Genomic DNA, 19041 nt, shown 5'->3' on the forward strand with positions numbered 1-19041 from the left:
GAGCAACGCCCCCACCCCCACTGCCCCCGCCCCCCGCCCCCGCCGTTGTTCTGTAGGAAGTTCTTCCTCTGCGAGAAAGAAAGGGACCTCCGTGTACCTGAGTGTCACCGCAAGACCATTTCTGAATAATAGTGAGTCACTGCGGGCCCGAGCCTGGCACGTCCTATTTTCAGAGGAGCGCCTTGCCTCAAAATGTACTTTCATCTGTGGAGAGCGCCTCTAGGGGCAGGGGCGGGTTTCCTTTCCGGAATCAAGTGCTGTCTTAAAGTCACACCAGGAAGATGCACTGGGGGACACCGACGCATTCCTGCTTCCACCTGCTCCCTTTCCCCTTCCCCTCCCTTTTGCCCTGTGACGGTGGTTTTCAAACTTTTTGGATCATGATCCACAGCAGAAAACGCACTTTACGTCATGAGTCGGTGCTCACATTCATGCACGAACCTACGTCTCAAGCAAAAGTTGCGTAAAGGAATTCTCACTGAGGATTCAGGATACCTCCTCTAATTTGTATTTTTTAAGATGCTGCTTGTAATTTGCTAAATTGAGTTGATGCACAGTTTGAAAAGTGCTGCTGTCGTCTGACTTTACCCTGTTGTGTAAGCCGAGGCCCCAGGGTTCGGAAGGGAGCACGCGAGCCCAGCTCACACAGGGGATGCTCATGACCGCGCTGGGACCGCTACCCAGGCTCTGCGGTGGGATGCTTGCTTCCTCCACCACGAGGGAGGGGAGGAGCAGGTGTTGGAGACAAGGTGACCAGAGCCCTGGGGCTTGTGGGAGCGATGACGATGTGCCCCCTACGGAAGGGTGATACGTACCAGGCTCAGTACTAAACGCTTTGCACTGTGTGGCCTTGTTTAATCTTTACGACAATCCTGTGAGGAGGTGGAGGGATCCTGATTTGCCAATGATTTTGAAACTGAAACTGGAGTTGTCTAATGACAACAGGCCAGTTGTTCTAAGCCAGACGTGGACCCCAGGCCTTCAGGGTTCTAGACGTGTGCTCCCAGCCACGCTGTGCTGCCACCACCTCCCCAGGGAGCTCGGTGCAGCCGTGGTCCCCAGAACCCAGGCTCTCGGAGCAGACCCCACGTCAGAGGCCCTGTGGGCCTGTGAAAGGCGGCAGGGCCCCTCCTCCCGGAAGCCGGCTCAAATCCCCGTCTCTAGAGCAGGCATTACTACCATTAGCTGTAGGGAAAGAATTTGGGACTTTCCGGGTTGCTGTAAGCTAGATTCTGATTTTGCTCCGGGAGCAAAGTTCTCTGTTAACCACAAGTTTGAAGAGTCCTGTTGACCTGCCCGGCTTGTCACTTCTCTGCAGGCAGTGCTTTCTTCCCAGTCCTGGGCCTCCCGCGGAGCAGCACAACCCAGGCTCTCTGCCAGCGGCGGCCGCTGTTTGAGAATACTCCCTGGAGGGCCGCTGTTCCAGAGCACAGGGCTTGGTCTCCCTGGTCTGGGAGCTTCCTCCTCCCCACTTGCACAGAGAGCTGGGGACGGTGTGACTGAGAAAGGGAGGGAGACGCTTCTGCAGAACCTCAAGGGGCAGTTTCCTACAAGTTCGTTTTCAGAAACGAGTTTTTTTTTTCCCTCAATAAAAATACATGCAGCCTCGCAGGAGCAACTTCTGCATCAGCTTTACCAGCTCTATTTTTATCCTTAGGAGACGGGCCCTGCGGACCTCAGTCCATCGGTAGAGAAGCTGCCTGGCAGCGTGTCCGTGTCAGAGAACGAGCAAGTCACAGGAAAGGCCAGTGGTGACACGAGGGGGAGTTGGCCGTGGTGGCAGGCCCACGTGATCAGCGCCTGCCTGCCCCGCAAACATAGACTCCGGGGAGCGGGGAGGCCTTGGGAGGCTGCCCGAGTGGCCCGCGTGGCCCACCAGGGGCCGTGCCCGCCCCGCCCCGCCCCGCCCCACCTGCTGAGCTGAAGAGCAGCCCCCTGCCCTCAGCCCTTGCACGGCGCTGCTCTGGGCGCCGCAGACCTCGGGGCTGCAGCTGAGCACGTGGCACTCGAGGTGCTCGCTTTGTTCAGGGAGATTTCCATGAGGAGGAGGGTGGTTCCTCCACCCTCATCCGCATTTGGCAGCTGGTCAGAGCCTGGGACGAAGAGCTCTCAGAGGCCCCGAGCATTTTGGTCGCAGTCATGGATTCGATCCTCTGATAACCCACCCCTCTGCCCCCGTTGACCGGCCAGTGTCGGCCCAGGTGTCAGCCTGCCGTCCGAGGTCCATCTTCCGTTGGTCACTTGAAGTTTGGGGTTGGGCGCCAGTGTGTGCTTTGTGGTCCTTTGCTGTGTAGTGTCCACGTGAGATGAAAATCCCGCTTCCCACCCTTCCTGCTCTAGAGCAGGCTGCCGCCTCCTGTGTAGATAAGCCTTCGCCAGAGGAAGCCAGCCACACACGCCAGCCTGTGTTCCTGGAGGACATGCGTCTTCCAGGACATCCCGCGACCCTCCTCTAGAGGCGCGCGCTCCCGGCCTCGCATCATCGGCAGCTCGAGGTGGGGCCGGAGTGAGAAACTCCCAGGATTCCGAGGCTCATTGCGAAGCAAGGCGCAGGCTTAACTAAAGCTGTCAGCACCAGAGAGGAGTAGCCGGAGATTTGAGGAGGCACTTCTGATAGCACAGCAAGCCAGGGAAAATGATCCCTTTGATGAAACTTCCTCTCCAGCCAACTTTCGGGAGCCCATCTGTTTGCAAAGCAGGTCCCCAGGGCTGTGTCTGTGTGTGTGTGACCCATAGAAGGGGAAGGGCGGAGATCTAGACGAAGTATGCTGCTTTTATTCTTGATTCCCAGGCTGGTCTTTGTTTAAAACTCTTACCTTCCTCTCAGGTGTTTTAAAGGAAGTCTCTGCATCTTTTGTGTCCCTCCAGCGTGGGAAGGGATAAACACGTTTTCATTCACTGAAAGCTGCGTGGAGTCAGTTTGAATGGCTGGTAGCTTTGAAAGTGGAAGTGTAAACAGAACTACATACATTTGTCAGTTTGGGTCTTTAGCTGTACCCCACAGAAGTCTGGAAGGGTCGGTTATAAACGGTATGAGGTACTTGAGTATAAGAGGAAAGGACCCTGGAGTAGCTGGTAATCACGGGCCCAGCTGCATCCACTTCTCTGAGACGTGGCCTGTACAGTCCTCTCCTCCTGGTCCTTCATTTGGGAGAACGGGGTGAGAACAGACACCACGGGCCCTCTGCTGGGTCCAAGAGCCGTGGCTGCCCGTGCCTGAGTGAAGGGCCTCGTTTCCAGCACGTTGGCGCCGTGCTTAGCAGCGGGTGCCAGAATGAGACCTAGATGAGGGCGGGGGGTGGGGGGGTGGTGGGGCGGGCGTGTGGGCACTGAAATCAGGGCATGTTGCAATCTGGGTCGTGTCCGCGCGTTCTGTCCCGAGCTGGGAAAGGCAGCACAGCACGGACTTTTGTCGGGAGAGAAGAGAGACAGGAAGACTCTTTTCTCAGAGGACCCGTCTGTCTGTTCCCTCGTGTGCTGGGAGACCGCGGACGTGAACACCTCCACCCCCGCCCGCCGCCTACGGCAAGAACGTGCCATGCCTTTCTGCAGAGACAGAAACCGCCCCTGGTGTTTATGGAAATACTGCACACTTTTAACCATGCCTCTGACAGTGAGACGTATTCAGAACAGAGTTTTTAAAATGCCATTTTGTATGTCAAATGTACCGTTTATTTTTTTAAACAATGAAATAGTTTTGCCAAAATTCATGCTTTCATTTTCTCTGGGAGATGGAGTGTGACGGCTGTGTGTGTGCTTGGAGCAGGGGGTGGGGAGGGAGACCCAGTTACCCCCGTGCCCATCACAGGTGGGACGTCCGAGCAACCAGCTGGTGTCCACTTGCTTGAGGGCCCCTGGGCTCCTGGGGGAGACAGTGGGGGGGCAAGACGACTGGGTCTCATAGGTTCCCAAGCAGTCTGAGGAAAGCTGTCCCCCCACCCCTGTCAACCTAGCTGGCAGCCCACCGATGGACAGGGCCTCACCCAGAGGGTGCTTACTGTGGTGTCTGAGGGAGAGGTCGGGACGGAGCACGTTTGGAAGCAGCAGCGCCTGATGCCATCATTTGTCTTCTCTTGCGTTCTCTGCCTCCACTCCAGCCTGTGTCGTGATCCCGGGAACGCAGGGTTCTGGGGGAGTCGAATAAAACTGCAGGACCCCTGGGGGTGCACGAGCCAGGGATTTGTTGGTGGTTGTCCACGGTGTGCGGGACCCAAGCAGACCTGGAGGCCTCACAAGGCGGGGACGGGAGCAGCGTGCACTTCCAGAGGGGGTGGGATCCCGAGGGACCGAGAGGCAGAGGTGACAGACACACCCAGAGCCCCCCACCCCCACCCCCGCCCCCCGGGAAGAAGGGAAGGCCCGTGGGCAGTAATGAAGGCTGGAAACTGAAGGCTGCAGTCACATCCTTGATGGAGCCTTGGCCTGGGAACACACGGGGCACGCACGCCCTCGGGGCGGGCACCCAGAGCTGGGGAGCATTCCCGGTTCTCTGCTGATGGCCTCTGGCTGTGCCCTCCTCACTGCCTCTTGAGACAAGACTGGGTCGCAGCTGGTGTCCGTGAAGGCAGAACTGGAGGGTCACTGGTACCCGTTCCTCCTCTGGGGAGCCTCTCTGTACTTGTGTTCTGGGGGGGTCCTGGTGGGTCAGGACATCTGATGCTCACAGCTGTCGTGATTGGCTCAAGGCGAGCCCGTGGCCCAAGTTGGTCAAATCTGAGTGAATCCAAGGACGTGAATGAAGCTACCCCATTTCTCTGGTTGCCTTGGAGCTGCTGGCAGCTGACATCTCAGCCCCACTGGGAGCCTGTGACCTAGTGATGAAGCAGAGCAGACCCAAGGATACCACGTTCTGGACCCTCCCCAGGCCCAGACCGCAGTCACGCCGGGCGTGTGCCGGCCAACTGTTCATTTATAGGTGCCGAAACCAGTTAAAAAGGGGCTGTAGCTTGTGATAGACAACCTCGCGGGTACTGGAGCTGGGAGCTTGGTGAGGTATTTCAGGAAGCCCAGCAGAAACCCTCCACCACCTGAAAGAAGGTGATTCTGGCCAATCAGGAGGATAGATCTCTGTCTGGGGCCTGGATTTCATCAGTCCAGTGTGGACCAGCTCTGGTTGGCCCAGTGCTATAGAGCTTTGGCTGTTTCCTTATTGCTTGATTTGGACCACTTTCCTGATAGACCAAAGTTTTGGAAAAGCAGGGTCAGAGAGAAGGGCCAAAGGACAGAGGATGTGAAAATAACAAAAGGAGACGTTGGTGGGCAAGCCTGGGAACTGCTGGCCTCAGTGGTCTTCTCCAGAGCCTCCCGGCAGCTCTGTGGACCCACAGCCCGAGCCCTAGAGGGTGTCAGCCCACCTGCCGCGGCTCCCAACACAAGGGGACGGCGTGGCTCCAGCTCCCCCCCACTCCACGCCATCCACCCCTCACCTGTCCGACTGAGGACCAAGCCTGCAGACTCCAGTGTCTCTTGCATTTCGGGTACTTAGTGCCCTGCGGTAAATGTGTGAGTGAATGAAGGGCAATCATGAAAGCAGGAGAGGAAGCATCAGCTGCAGCTGGTAGAGCTCTTGGACGGCCCAGGTGTCGTGGTCCAGGCCGCCTGGACACTTGCTGTGCCCCCTTCTCCTGAAGGACATGCTGAGCAGGACCGTCTGCCTGGAAACGCAGAGAGGTGGCCCCAGGAGCCAGGGCTCGGGACCTGGGGTGAGTCACCAAGAGAGGCTCAGGAGGGTCCACCGGCAGGACCCAAGATGGGCGTGCAGGCCCCAGGCCCGGTGTCTGTGGCTAAGGAGAGGAGAATGGGAGCCGGCACCTTGGAGCAGGAGCTTCTCAGAGCCGGAGCGGCCAGCGGAGAGGCGGGACAGGGCGGGCGGAGGACGAGGCAGGGGTGGCAGCCAGAGGGGAGCCCGGCCTTGGGTGGTCATCTCTAGGGGAGACTGGATCTCCTGCCTTCACAGGGGGCTGGGGCAGAGGGGGCAATGCAAGGTGGTCCATCCATGTCGGGGGCCAGCGCTTGTCGGCACTAGAGGGATGGGGTGGGAGGCATGACAAAAGCAAGGCAAGGTCTGAGCCCCACGCGTGGCGATTTTCCCACTTGCTGCAGGTGGAGAGCAGGGCTGGGAGGTCGGGGCCAGCTGCCGGGCACTGGAGGTGAGGGCCTCGAAGCCCCGGCTCTGCTCGTCTGTCCGCCCCCCTGCCTCACCCTCTGCTCTGCCGTCATCTTTCCTGTCCCAACCCCCTGGCTTGTGGGAACCCATCATCACATCTTTTGCTTGAAGAAGCATTCTTGGAAATAAAAACCATAAAACTCGTAAAGCTCATGCTATCAGCGCCCTCTGCCCACACACACCTGTTTCATAAACCTTTATTTTTCAATTACAAAAAAAAAAAAAAAAAGGAAAGATACAGAAACGCGCAAAGACAAGACTACGAACCCATGCAGATTACTTCCACTCAGCATTAACCACTGTAAGATCTTTGCCTGCTGTCTTTTTGTAAGGAAAAACGTCACAAATATTTTGGTAAAATAAGGCTTACTTATTATAAGTGAATTCATAGAGTGCCAAGAGGTACACAAATGAATGTTCAAAAAAAAAAAAAAATCACTGCAGTCCAGTCCCCTCCACTGCAGAAATTAGCAATATTAGCAAAAGGTGAACCTAAACTCATGTCCTCCTGGAGCCTCATCTGCCCTTTATTTTGGGTGGTCCGTCCGTCCATCCCTCTTCGAGTTCCTCTTTCTCCTCCGTGCCCTCTTCACTAGCAGATTTCTCAGTGGCCTCCACAGCGGGGGCCAACGCAGCCCAGGCGAGAGACCCCGTTTCGCTGATGGTCGTCAAGAGGTGACCATCGTCAAGACCTGCCGGCTGACACTGAATCTGGGGGACCAGGGTAGTGTCCGCCGACCCTGAAAGTGAAGCCCTGGTCGGGGGCGGGGGACTCCTGCTTTCACTGCTGTCTTGTCCTCTTCCTTGATTCTCTTTGTGAATTTCATTACGTGGCCCCCAAAGCTGAGGTCTGTCCCCCTTCTCACTTCCAATCAAGAGGGGAGGCAGTTTGGAAAAGGTGAATTTTCTCCCGTCTGGATTTCTATTTACGTATAAAAAAGACACCACTAAAAACATGAAATAGAGGAAAGTTGTCCACAGCGCCTGCCACCCTGCCTAGTAATCGTTGTCGTGTCCGGCCACCTCCCTCGCCCACGAGACCCTCATCTCAGCGGTCTCTGTCGTCACAGTTCTGTGTCCTGCTTTATTTCATGCTTATCTCATCGTGAGCATTCTCCACGCGTCCTCATGGTCTTTGTTTCCACGCAAGCATGAGATCCATCAACTGATAGCATCCTGTTAACAGGTCCTGTCCTCTGTGGTTGAACACTTAGGTTATGTCTGGCTTTTATCTGTTGGAAGACAATGAGACAATGCTGCAACAAAGCGTACTTAGAAGGCAAAAACCCTTTTTATTCTTTTAAAATTACAGAAATGTGAGGTTTAAAAGGACCCGGTACATGTGAACTACTTTGTAATCGATACGACAATAATTATAACCACAAGAATAATCCAATGGCCTAGGAAGGAAAGGAGGGGAGAATCTGAAGACACAGGAGGAGGCTGGAAACCTCTAGGTCAGAAGAGAGACGAGAGAACCATGGGGCTGGCACGGTCACAGGCTGCGTGGGGAGCACGACCCCTGAAAGAGAAGTGAGAAGAGGCTGCAGGCCAGGGCGCCAGGCCCAAAAATCCTCCTTCAAGAGTTCTTGAGCCCCTGGTGCTACACTTTGGGTTTCCAAGCCCCTGGATTCCCAGGCCACGTGATACTTTGTTGCTGAATGGTGGCCATCACTTGCTATTTTAACCCAGACTCCTCTGGTCGCGAACGACAGAAACCCATCTCAAACCAGATCTGAAAGAAGAAGGAAGTGCCCGGCTCCTCTCCTTGGAAAGCCCAGGGTGAGAGCAGCTTCAGCCGGGCCGGACTCAGGGAAGTCAGCCCGTGTCGCCAGGAAGCTGTTAGGCTCTCCTTTCATTAGGGCTGCCAGATTTAGCAAATAAATCTACAGGACGCCCAGTTAAGGTTGAGTTTCAGGTAAAGAACAAATACGATCTTAGTAGCGGCATGTCCGAGGCAACATTCGGGACAGACTTAGACTAAAACATTATCTGTTGTTCATTCGAAATGCAAATTTACCTGGGTGGCCTGTGTTTAATCTGGCGATCCTACTGTGCATGCTGGCTTCAGTCCTGCCTCGTGCACCTGGCCTTTCCTGGGAGGGACGTGGTTGCCGGCAGCTCACAGCATCTCGATGGCCCCGGGATGCCCAAGGGAGAGAGGGCCTCGGGCTCACGGCTCTGCCTGGGACACCCTGGGGAGGACTTGGTTGGGTCCAGCAAGGGTCACTGTGGTGGCGGCACCAGGAGGTGCCTGGAGAGCCCTCTCACTTCCCTCCCCACCCCATCACAGCACCCCGAAAATTCTTGGATATGAACAGTTGAGGTTTTCTCAATGTTTGTCAAGTTCTGGGCAATCAGTGCAGCCCGAAGGCAAGTACTGGGCTCCCCTTTTTCATCAGATTCCTGCCCCAAAGCCCCTCCTCATGGGAATTCGGGTGGCACCCGTCTCTGAATTGATCACTGGGTGGGGATGGGGGGCAGTTGCCCATCCCTGGGGTGTTGCGATCATCAGGTGGGTCGCTCCCTAAGGAGAAGCAGATGCGCCCAGACCCACGTGGACCCACCACGCAGGGTGAACTCACGCTGGAGAGCTTCAAACTTTTCACTCGGTGCCTTCCGGTCCTTAGAAATCGGGGCCGTCTAGTGAATAGAAATAACCATTTTAGCAGTTGTTATTCCGTGTTCTGGAGAACGGAACATCCACCCAAAAGTTTTTCTAATCATAAAGCTGTTTCAGAAGCAAGTCATCCCCCAAGAAACCCAAGCTGAGGATAGTGCTTACAACCAGTTTTCAGGCCATCTGCTCGGACGCCCACCTGTGTTCGGGAGCGAAGTTAGAAGGTGAGGCGGGAGGGGGTGTCCACGGGGGCCCCCGTGCTCTTGAAGTTCAGCACAACCATGGTACTTTCCTTGCCTTCTCCTCAGCAAATGCTAAAATTACTCCCAGTGCCTCAGAAAGTCCAGGACCGCAATGACCTCTCCCATTGCAGCCGTGGTTTGATTCTTTGCAAATATTATGACTTCTTGTGCTTCTGTGGAGGGTTGTCACAAAATCCTCAAAGGTGGGGTAGACGACCAGGGACGGCAGAGGCGCAGTTGCCCGTGTCTTGAATTTGAGCGACGTTCCAAGCGGGTTGAACCCAACAGACGGGCTGCGAGTGGCTGCAGGTGCCGTGCGCTGGTCACCTGAGGCGGGAAGGTCCCTGGGCTGGACCTCAGGTGATCCGGAAGCAGTTTGGGGCCGGGGTCCCGCTGCAGCCTCCCCTGTGAGGGTTGTGTCCATGTGTCCCCGTCCTGGGACAGCCACCCTGGCGACTCCATCACAAACAGGCTCGGTTTTTCCTAGAAAGGGACTCTCGTGGCCTGTTCTCTCCCCCTCGCTCTCCAGGCCTCCCTGCCCCCACACCCCAGCGCCCCAGAATCCACCCAGCAGCTCCGCTCCGGGATGCCTGCTGTACCCGCTCAGCCTGGCCCGGCAGGGAGGCCGCTCCTCTGGGCCTCTTCCCAGACCTGATCTTGAGGACCCCCGGCCTGCCTGCCACGCCCTGGAGAAGCCATTTGTGTGGTGTGAGCGTGGCAGGGAAGGAGCCCAAAGCCCGTCCTCCCGCTGTCCCTGCAGCCTGAGCCCCAGGCTGGAACCGGGGCCTCGCGCACTGCCCAGGAGGCGGCTGAACACATCTGTGCCAGCAGCCCCTGAGCACCAGGCTTTGGGACAGCCTCTTTCATCCGTTTCGACATTTATTGCTTGGTGTTGAGCCCCGGAGAGAGGAGGAGGCCCATCACAGGCCCTGACCCCTGGGGCCCGGTGTGCTGAGTGGGTGTCAAGACCGTGGGGTTCACCTTCCCACACACTTTCCTCCCTCCGGGCGCCCCCCCCACCCCCAACCCGAGGAGGGCAGATGCCCGAGGCTGGACTGGCCAGGCTCCCTCCCCGGCCGCAGAGAGGTCCACGGAGAGAGGGGGATGCACAGGTGTCCTCCGTGTGCCCCACTCTGCATCCTGCCACCCCTCGCCCCCGTCTGGGTCCCAGCAGGTTGGTCTGCATGGGCTACATCTCAGGCTCCCTTGGCCCCCCGGTTCCAGTTGTATCCATCGATGGGACAAGAGTGAGGAGGGTAATTTATTACCCCAGCTGTGAAGGGTCCCCTGGGCTGGCCATGTCCTTGAAGGAAGGTCACAGCGCTTGTGCAGCCAGATGCCCTGTGTGTCTCTCCCTTGGGGTTCCAGTGCTTGTTCCCTCGCACGGGCCCTTCAGACCTGGGGGTGGGAATAGCCCTCCCACCCCATCCCGAGGGCTGTGCTGTGCCCCCTGGTTTCCCTAATGGGCCCAGGCCTCTGTAAAGAGCCCCCTTTGCAGCTCTCCTCAAATTAGCCTAATTTGTGTGAGCCAGCAGGCTGGGGTCCGGACTGATACAGCTTCCCTGGAATTTTCTACCTGGAACTGGTGGAAAAGAGTGCTTTTTCTGTGACTCAGACCTGTTTGTGTGTTTGCCTGGGGAGCAGGCAGCCAGGCCTCCTGTCCCAGAGAAAGAAGCCACTTAGACAAGAGGCACAGAGGGTTCCAACCATCCCCGTCACTCCCAGGTTTGCCCCACCCATGCCTTCCCAGTTTTGTGAATCAGTCCATCCCACCTCTTTTTCCAACTTAAAATAATTTGGATTGGATTTTTGTCATCCACTGGATTGTACAGTGGACACATGTGGAGCATTATTCTAACACTGCACTGGAAGTGTGATAAACAAGGGGGTGATGGAGGACACGGCAGAGCACTGAGCCCCACCTGGGGGCCAGGAGGGCTTCCTGGAGGAGAAGGTGCTGAGTCAAGTCCCGAAGGGTGAGTAGACATCAACCAGAAGAGGAGGGTGGGGGCCTGAAGCAGCCTGTATTGGTTGGGGGGGCCACACACAGTCCTGTGCTGCTGGCGGGGGGACAGTCCAAGTGGCCGTTGTGGGCAGCAGAGGCGACAGAGGCCAGACCTCAGGGCCTTGAAGGCCAGCCAAGGAGTGTGGACGTTAACCCGGGTCGGTCCCAGCTTCTCAAACTTCTCAAAAACTTCACTACACAGAGCTGGGGGGACTTGAAGCCACAGGACAAACAGAGCACCATATCCTAGGACAAAACCTGTGCTCCAAGAGTTGAAGGCAAACGTTTTTATGCTAAAACAAAGCTGGAGCAGAAAGTAAAATTCTATCCCTTTCCAATATAAAACACAAGATATCAGAGATATTCCCACTTGTGTTGGGTTAGGACGGTTTGTAGGGAAAGCTGGAACATAACTTCCTGGGATGGTGGGGCTGTCAAGGGGGCTGCTCACTGGGGAGGGGTCCAGCCAGGTCTGGCTGTGGTGTGAGGGCTCAGCAAGATGGAGATCAGCCAAACTGCCCGTCCCTGGAGCCATCCATCCATCCATCCATCCATCCATCCATCCATCCATCCATTCCACAAATAACTCAGCACTGTGGCAAGTGCTGGGGACACAGCCGTGAACAAGGCGGGCAGGGTCCCCCCTTCCATAGCAACCTGTGATTTGTCTGGTGACATACCCTCCCCACTAGCCCGGCCGACTGCTCGTCTCTGGGGCCCCGCTGTCTGGTACACGGTCGGCACCCAGTTAGTGCTCGTTGATGGAGTCAGCGATGGCTTCAGGACCAGCTCGTCAGGTTGTGCGGCCGTGTGTTTTGGATCCGCAGAGAAGCCACGTTTGCTGCCTCCACGAGGTCCCCGCTCCGGCTCTGTCCACGCAGTGGCTCCCGCTCCAGAAGGGCTCCTGCCAAGAGCCATTTCCTTTGGGGCCTGAGGCCTGTCCAAAGAGCGAGGGTGCTCGACTAGCCTGTGGCACAGTTTCCGCCCCTCGGTAGGATGTTGGGAGCAAAGACGCGGATCCTGCCATCCTGGGCCTCTCCAGGGTCCCTGGGAGAAGACAGCGCTTTGTGGGGTTAAGAGTTAGGCCCTGGAGTCAGTTATATCTGGCTTTAAATCCCGGCCCTGCTGCTTAGTTGCAGAGTGATGGCCCAGTTTCACCACTGTGAACTTTGGTCTCCTCCTCTGCTAACCGGGAAGATGAACCCGGCTTTGTGGGAAGGAGGCACAGAGCCAGGGGTTCATCATGGCCCTCGTCAGGAGAGGCCCACGGCCCGGAGGCACGGGCCCCAGCGAGAGCAGGTCGTGTATTCCCCGCCATGCCCGCTCTTCCGACAGTTGGGGTCTCTTAGGTGCCAGGGCCTCTGTCTTACACAGAGCAGGCTCTCAGGTGCTGAACTCGGCCTGGAGCAGCAAGGCTCTGGGAAAGATGGCAGTTCTGGGGTTCCGGGAGCAGGCCAGGGAGTCAGGAAACAGCTCCACAAGTTGGGGTCACAAATTACGTCTTCAGGAAATGCCGACAACTGGTGTCACAGTCACCCACCCACATTTGTTGAGCACCTACTGTGTGCCAGGCACTGTGCGTGGTGTTGGATAAACGGGGCACAGGGCGAGGCGGACCCTCCCCAGGACTCCCTGTCTGGTGGAGGGAGAGAGACAAGGCCCAGGCGACAGCAGCCTGGCTGGGAACTGTGGGAGCGCATGGCGGGGCGCTTACCCACCCCAGGGGGGTCTCACAGGCACTGGGAGTCAGGAGAGGAAAGGCTGCTGTGGGACGCAGGCTCAGCCCCTTGCCGTCTCTAGGCCTCAGTCTCATGATCCACAAGCCAAGGGTGTTGGAGCTGCCAGAACCCCAGAGAATGGTTCTCTCTCGGGTCCTGGCAGCCCTGACGGGATGTAACTCCCAGGCCTCCCCAGGGTCCTGGAGGACCTACTCCTACTTATGACCTGGAAGCCCTTGGAAAGCACAGGGCCTTCACAGGGTGTGGCTATGGAGGCCGATTTACCAGCAAATCTGTCCGTCCAGCAGCCCAGCCCGGGCGGGGGCCACCCAGCCCCCCCTCAGCACTTGCCTCGCCCATGTGCCCAGGCCTTCACCTCCCCGGGGGCACCCAGAGGCCGGAAGCCCCTAAGGGGAGACTGATCACTGATCTTCTCTCTTGGGCCTTGTCTGTAGTCCCTGTGTCCTTCCCAGCCACCCCGGGGGACAGAGGAGACCTCCACACGTGCACGAGCTACAGAGTCATTGGAGAAGCTTCTTGCAACTGGCCCTGCTGGGCGCAGAGAAACGCAGGTCGACAGTCCCGCAGATGGCCCTGGCTTCAGGCGTCCGCCGCAGAGTGTCTCCCAGATGTGGCTTCCACACAGCTCAGCTCACTCTTGGTACGTGCCAGCCGCCTGGGTGGTCTGGTATCAGAATGAAATCCAGAGGCCAGAAGGAGCCTGGGTTCAAATTGCCACTAATTTCCTGAAAGTTCCTTCTGGAGCTCCAGACAAACCCACTGGCTGAGTGGGGAAAAAAAGAGACCCTTCACTTAAAACCAGATGTCAGCATGTGTCCTGAACCAGCCCAGGAAGCCGGACACCACCCTGCCTTCCTCTCCCCGTCCCAACTCCGCAGGCTGGGTCAGCCACCTCCCCGCCACACAGCAGACGAAGACCCTGTTCAGAGGAAGCAGCTTCTTAGCTGGCACCTAAAAATATTGACTTGGGTTTTTTTCTTTAAATAGAAAGGAAACTCAGCTCACTCCACCCCAGTCCTCCTCCTTCTGGGTAGTGAGTGGGCACCCTGGGGACCTCACCCAGACTCAGCTTCCCCAACACTGAGCGGTCAGGGGGATGGAACAAGGACAGGGTGGGGGACAGGGAGGGGCCCGCCCACTCCTGAGGGCAGATTCCTGGGGCAGGGCGGACCCAATGTCCCAGAGTGCCATCCGTCCTGAGAGGCACTGGGCATCTCTGTGGCACCTACAAGTCAGAGGACAAAGGCAACCAGACAACCCATAAAATGCGAAGGGGGCTCTGATGCCCCGGGCCGCCTGGCTTACTGACCTCACCTCCCCTAGATCCTCCATGGGCCTGGAGGCCGGGCAGGAGCTCTCCCTCTGTGTCAGACACCGGGGCTCTGAGCTCTGCCTGGACCTGACAGCCCTGCTCCCATGTCTGGGTGGCTAGCTTCATGTGGATCCTCAGGCACTTGGGGAAGAGCTCTCCTGGGGCCCCCTCCAGCCGGGACACCTGCCTTGATTCCGAGCCACAGTGGAACACGATGGAGAGATGCTAGTGCCTGGACTGGACCATCTCCGAGAGAGAAGCAAAGGGAGAGAGCCGTGTGTGGTATGCAGCCCCCAGGTGAGAGCACAGACAGGTCTGGATGACACACAGGAAGCTGGCCAGAGGGTTGCCTTGGGGGAGGAGACTGGGGATCCCTTTTGTACTGTTTGAAGCTCCTTTTTTGGGCTTGATTTGTATTTTAATCAAAATAATGCATGCAAATAGCTTTTAAAATATCAGAGTAAAGTAAAACAAGTAAAACAAAAAAACCCCAGCAATTTCCTGTCCCGCCCCTCCCCAGGCGCAGTTGCTACACCCAAGAGGTGGCTACTTGCAATTATTTTTAGCTGTTTCTTCTGAAATTTAGAACTGTATTTCTCAACAGCTTGCTAATACTATTGTTTCATTTCTTTTTTCACTTATAACATCATCCAAATGTCTAAAATCTAAGAAACTACATAGAATAATGGTTAAGATGCTGCCTTTTGAGCCAGATTACCTGGGTTCAAATCCAGGCTCTGCACTTCCTAGTAGAACAACCATGAACAAGTTATTTATCTCATCATGCCTCAGTTTCCTTATCTATAATGTGGGATACTAGTACCTACCCCATGGGGCTCATGTGAGGAGGAAATGGACCAACACATGTACTTTGGACCTGGCACGTAAGAGTCTCTCAATAAGTGTTGGCCATCAACATCATCATCATTTTTACTGTTATTATTATCTTCCATCTATGAGAGATGAGAATCCACATTCTTTTCCTTCCAACTTCATAATTTAGTTATATCACCATTTTGATTAAATAAACATTTATTGTATCTATGGTAATGAGTATCCAAATATCATTTACAGCTGAGCCACATTGTATACTATAATTAAATTTCCTTTCTGGTATGGATTTTGTTATGTTTTTCCTGTAGTTAATTATTGCCTTGTCTTTTAATTTCCTGTCACTAATTCTTCCCTTCAAATCCCTGAGAAAACTGTGACTCTCCTCTCAATACGGTCATCCACCAGCTCCACTTCTGGAGCCTTCCAGCCTCCTGCTCCAAGCCAGCACGGTTGCTCCCTGAGCAGGGGTCCAGCATGGGCAAGGGCCCGGGAGAATGAACACCCAGATCCTGGGTTCTAAATATCCCTCTCCTGCAAAAGGAATCAGGGCTCCTTGGAGAAATGGCTGGTTGCAGGGTAAGCATAAAATGAGCCTGGAACATCTAGCCGCGTAGGAAAGGAAATGTTCAGAGAATGGTGGAGATTTGTCAAAAGGACATTACAGAAGACAGCTTGATGGGGGTCCCACTGGCCAAATAGGCACAATTTGAGCATTAAAATAAATCATGATAGTAATGGATTGTAATCCTTTGAAGTAGGAATCCATGAGTTCATACCAATATAAACAGAGAAATAAAATGAAAGTTTGACCAGAAACGGAATCTTTACATTGTCTCAAAGCACGTACCCACAAAATATGTGTTACTTCCAAAGGGGAAAAGAGTAACTTTACAATAGAAAAGTCTGGCAGACACTACCTTAATTACATGGTCAAAGTTAATGTCACCAGTAATAGGACAAATAAAAACCAAGCGCCACCTGACGGGAGGCCACGAGAGGAAGCCAGCATCATTTCTGTGATCTTCCTGGCAAAGAGGCCCAACTTGAATTTAGCCGTGAGGAAACTGACAAACCCAGATGGAGGGACATCCGCAAAATAACTGGCCTGTCACCTTCCAAAGGGGCCAGGTCATGAGACTCAAGGAGAGATAGAAGGGAGCCAAAGAGATGCAACCACTAAAGGTGACACGTAATTGTGAACTGGGATTTCTGCTCTGAAGGCCATTATTGGGACAGCTGGCAGAACTCGTAGGGTCTGAGGATGAGATGTGCTCACATCCCACAGTGAGGTTCCTGATTCGGATGGATGTCTTGTGGTTAGGCAGGGGAGAAGCCTTGTTTTGGCAGTGATGAGGCATCATGCCAGAACTCTCAAGTGGTTCAAGAAAAAAAATTCTTTACACTGTCCCTGCAACTTTTCTGTAAGTTTCAGGTCATTGAAAAACAACAACCAAGGCGCAGAGGTTGAGAGTCTGCCTGCCAATGCAGGGGACGCGGGTTCGAGCCCTGGTCTGGGAAGATCCCACATGCCGCGGAGCAACTGGGCCCGTGAGCCACAACTACTGAGCCTGCGCGTCTGGAGCCTGTGCTCCGCAACGAGAGAGGCCGCGATAGTGAGAGACCCGCGCACCGCGATGAGGAGTGGCCCCCGCTCGCCACGACTAGAGAAAGCCCTCGCACAGAAACGAAGACCCAACACAGCCATAAATAAATAAATAAATAAATCCTCCTCTGGGTTAAAAAAAAAAAAAAGAAAAACAACAACCAAAATTATTGATAAGGGTAGAGAGTCATTACGGAAGTGATCGTGCCTTCTCTTTGCTACAGCAGCCCACAGATGATGGAGGCCCCACTGGTCTGGGTCCCTTAGTGAGGGCAACATGGAGCAGAGCTTCCCTACAGTGAGATGAACAGGGAGTGTGGACGAGAAATCAATGCTCTGAGCTGTGGGGAGCTGGGTACCATCATAACCTCGCCTCTCCTGACCGACTCAGAGACTCTGCTCAGATGTCTGTCATCCTTGGCTCCCCTTCCTGTTTGAAAGTGAGGCTTAGAAAGCTGATGGAAACTCAGTGTATGTGTGGGGTGGGGGGATGGGACGGTGGAGGTGGTGCTCATCGACCGTGGAATGCCCTTGTTTGTCGAGGACCCTCAAATGTGAGGATCTGCAGGTCTTTGCTCTTGGACAGGTTAGTTTCCCCAAAAAAGCTCCCTCTAGTCTCTTGTCTGTGGGGAGAAACCTTGGTCACCAGTGCCCTGGGAGCTGGTGAAGGGGGCAGGGGTCCCACTGTTACCAAACCAAACCTGGCTTCGCTCGCCTGCCTGCTTGCAGTAAAGCCCGTCTACTGACACCAGGTTGTGGTGAAGGAAAGCGCAATGTTTATTGCAGGTGTCAAGCAAGGAGTCCAGGCAGCTGGCGCTTAAAAGGCCTGAACTCCCCGAAAGCTTTCAGGGAAAGGTTTTTAAAGACAGGGTGAGGGAGGGGGGTTGTGGGGTGTGTGATCAGCTTGTGGACATTGTTCTGATTGGTTGGTGGTGAGGTAATCAGGAGTCAGAATCATCAACCTTCTGGTTCCAACTGGTCTGGGGTCTACATGCCTGTGGGCAGCATGCACTTAATTTCTTCCACCTGGTGGGGGCTTCAGTACCTGCAAAACAGCTCAAAGGACATGGCTCAGAATATTATGTAGAGTCCTTGAGGAGCAACTAAAGGTCCTTGACTTTGTTTAATGGCTAAACTATAATTATTTTGTCTTGCTTGACTGTTTTCCTCCCATCTGATTCCCGCTCAGCAGTGGAAGTGATATTTGCAAAATGTGTATCAGAATTCTTAATGTGCCCACAAGGCTCTAGGCAGTCTGCCTTCTGCCTGTCCCTTCAGCCTGCATGGACCACCCCCCTCCCCCCCCCCCCACCACACCTCTCCTGGCTCCTTCCTTCTACAGCTCCTCCAAGTGCCATGCTCCCTCCTGCCATGAAGTGTTGCCCCAAGGCCTCTCTGACTGGACTTCCCTTCCTTGCTTTCTTCTCATAGTCATCCCCTGCTTCTCCTCCAGCTCCCAGCTCCCATCCTATCCAGCCTGATCCTATTTTCCCATTGCACACTATGCCATGTACCCCTTCCTCTGTACACTTGTCACAGGAGTTAGTTTCACTCTTACTTATCTCAGAACTTGGTACACCATAGGCTCTTGTATCAGTCAGCTGTTGCTGCATAACAAACTGCCCCAAAACACAGTGGCTTCAAGCCACAACCATTTCTTCTCACTCACATGTCTGCAGGGTGGCTGGGGGCCAGCTGGTCCCACCAGGCTTGACTGGGTGACTCTGCTTTGGGCTCTAGGGCTCCCTGATGTGGCTCACAGCCGTGTTCTATGCACTCATCCCAGGGAAGAAGGGGAAGCGGAAACCCCTGGGAAGCTCTTCTCCTGGTTGTCACAGAGGTGCCAAGAAGGAAAGCCCAATGGTGCAAGCTCATTTCAGTGTCTGTTTGAGTTGCACATCTGCTCACTTCCCATTGGCCACACCAAGTCTGAGCTCCAGGTCACAGGGTGGAAGGACTGTCTCCAGTGGCTGGGTGGAGGACAATAAATATTTCTCTCCTGCAGTTTTCAATCAATATTTGCTTGAGCAAGATTGGTCATGGGGAAATAAAGGGATGCAGAATTCCAGGAGGGTCCTGAATGCTTTGCAAGTTTGACATACCCAGTGCTGGCCTTCAGGAGAGTGTTTCTGGGAGATCCTGCAAAGGTCAGCGTTAAGATCCCATGGAAGAGCATAGAGATGCCAGTCCAACTTCATCACGGGGTGGCCACAGAGGGAGACCCTGGGGGTGGACTCGCTCTTCTCTTTCCTCCCTGCTCCGGTGGTCTCTCCCCTCATTACACTGGCCCTGCTGATGTCTCACAGCCCACAGCTGGCCGGCGGTCAGCCCTGGATGCACTTCTCCAGAGAATGTGCTGCCCCGCCGGCCACACCCAGCAGTGCCCTGCTCTCCCCTGCCTCCTTGTGATGACAGACGGCATGTTCCCGTGTCTGGGAGTTACCTCGCAGACCCCGTCCCCAGAGGCAGGCAGGAGGCCTACTGATGCTTCCCTGCTCAGCCTGGAACTTCGGCTGGGCA

General features: G+C 55.2%; 1 protein-coding gene across 2 annotated transcripts in view; it reads left to right on the top strand.

Annotated features, from left to right (window-relative positions):
• H6PD (hexose-6-phosphate dehydrogenase/glucose 1-dehydrogenase) overlaps window positions 1-1741 on the top strand; it is a 39067-nt gene extending 37326 nt beyond the window's left edge. The window contains exon 6 of one of the 2 annotated variants that reach the window (XR_011073455.1): window positions 1658-1741. The gene's annotated coding sequence lies outside the window, so the exon portion shown is untranslated. The remainder of the gene's footprint in view (window positions 1-1657) is intronic. The other variant, XR_011073454.1, reaches the window with a different exon arrangement.
• The last annotated feature ends 17300 nt before the right edge of the window (window positions 1742-19041 follow it).

This window comes from Eschrichtius robustus, chromosome 3 (assembly GCF_028021215.1).
Source record: "Eschrichtius robustus isolate mEscRob2 chromosome 3, mEscRob2.pri, whole genome shotgun sequence".
In the NCBI taxonomy this organism is placed as follows: Eukaryota; Metazoa; Chordata; class Mammalia; order Artiodactyla; family Eschrichtiidae; genus Eschrichtius; species Eschrichtius robustus.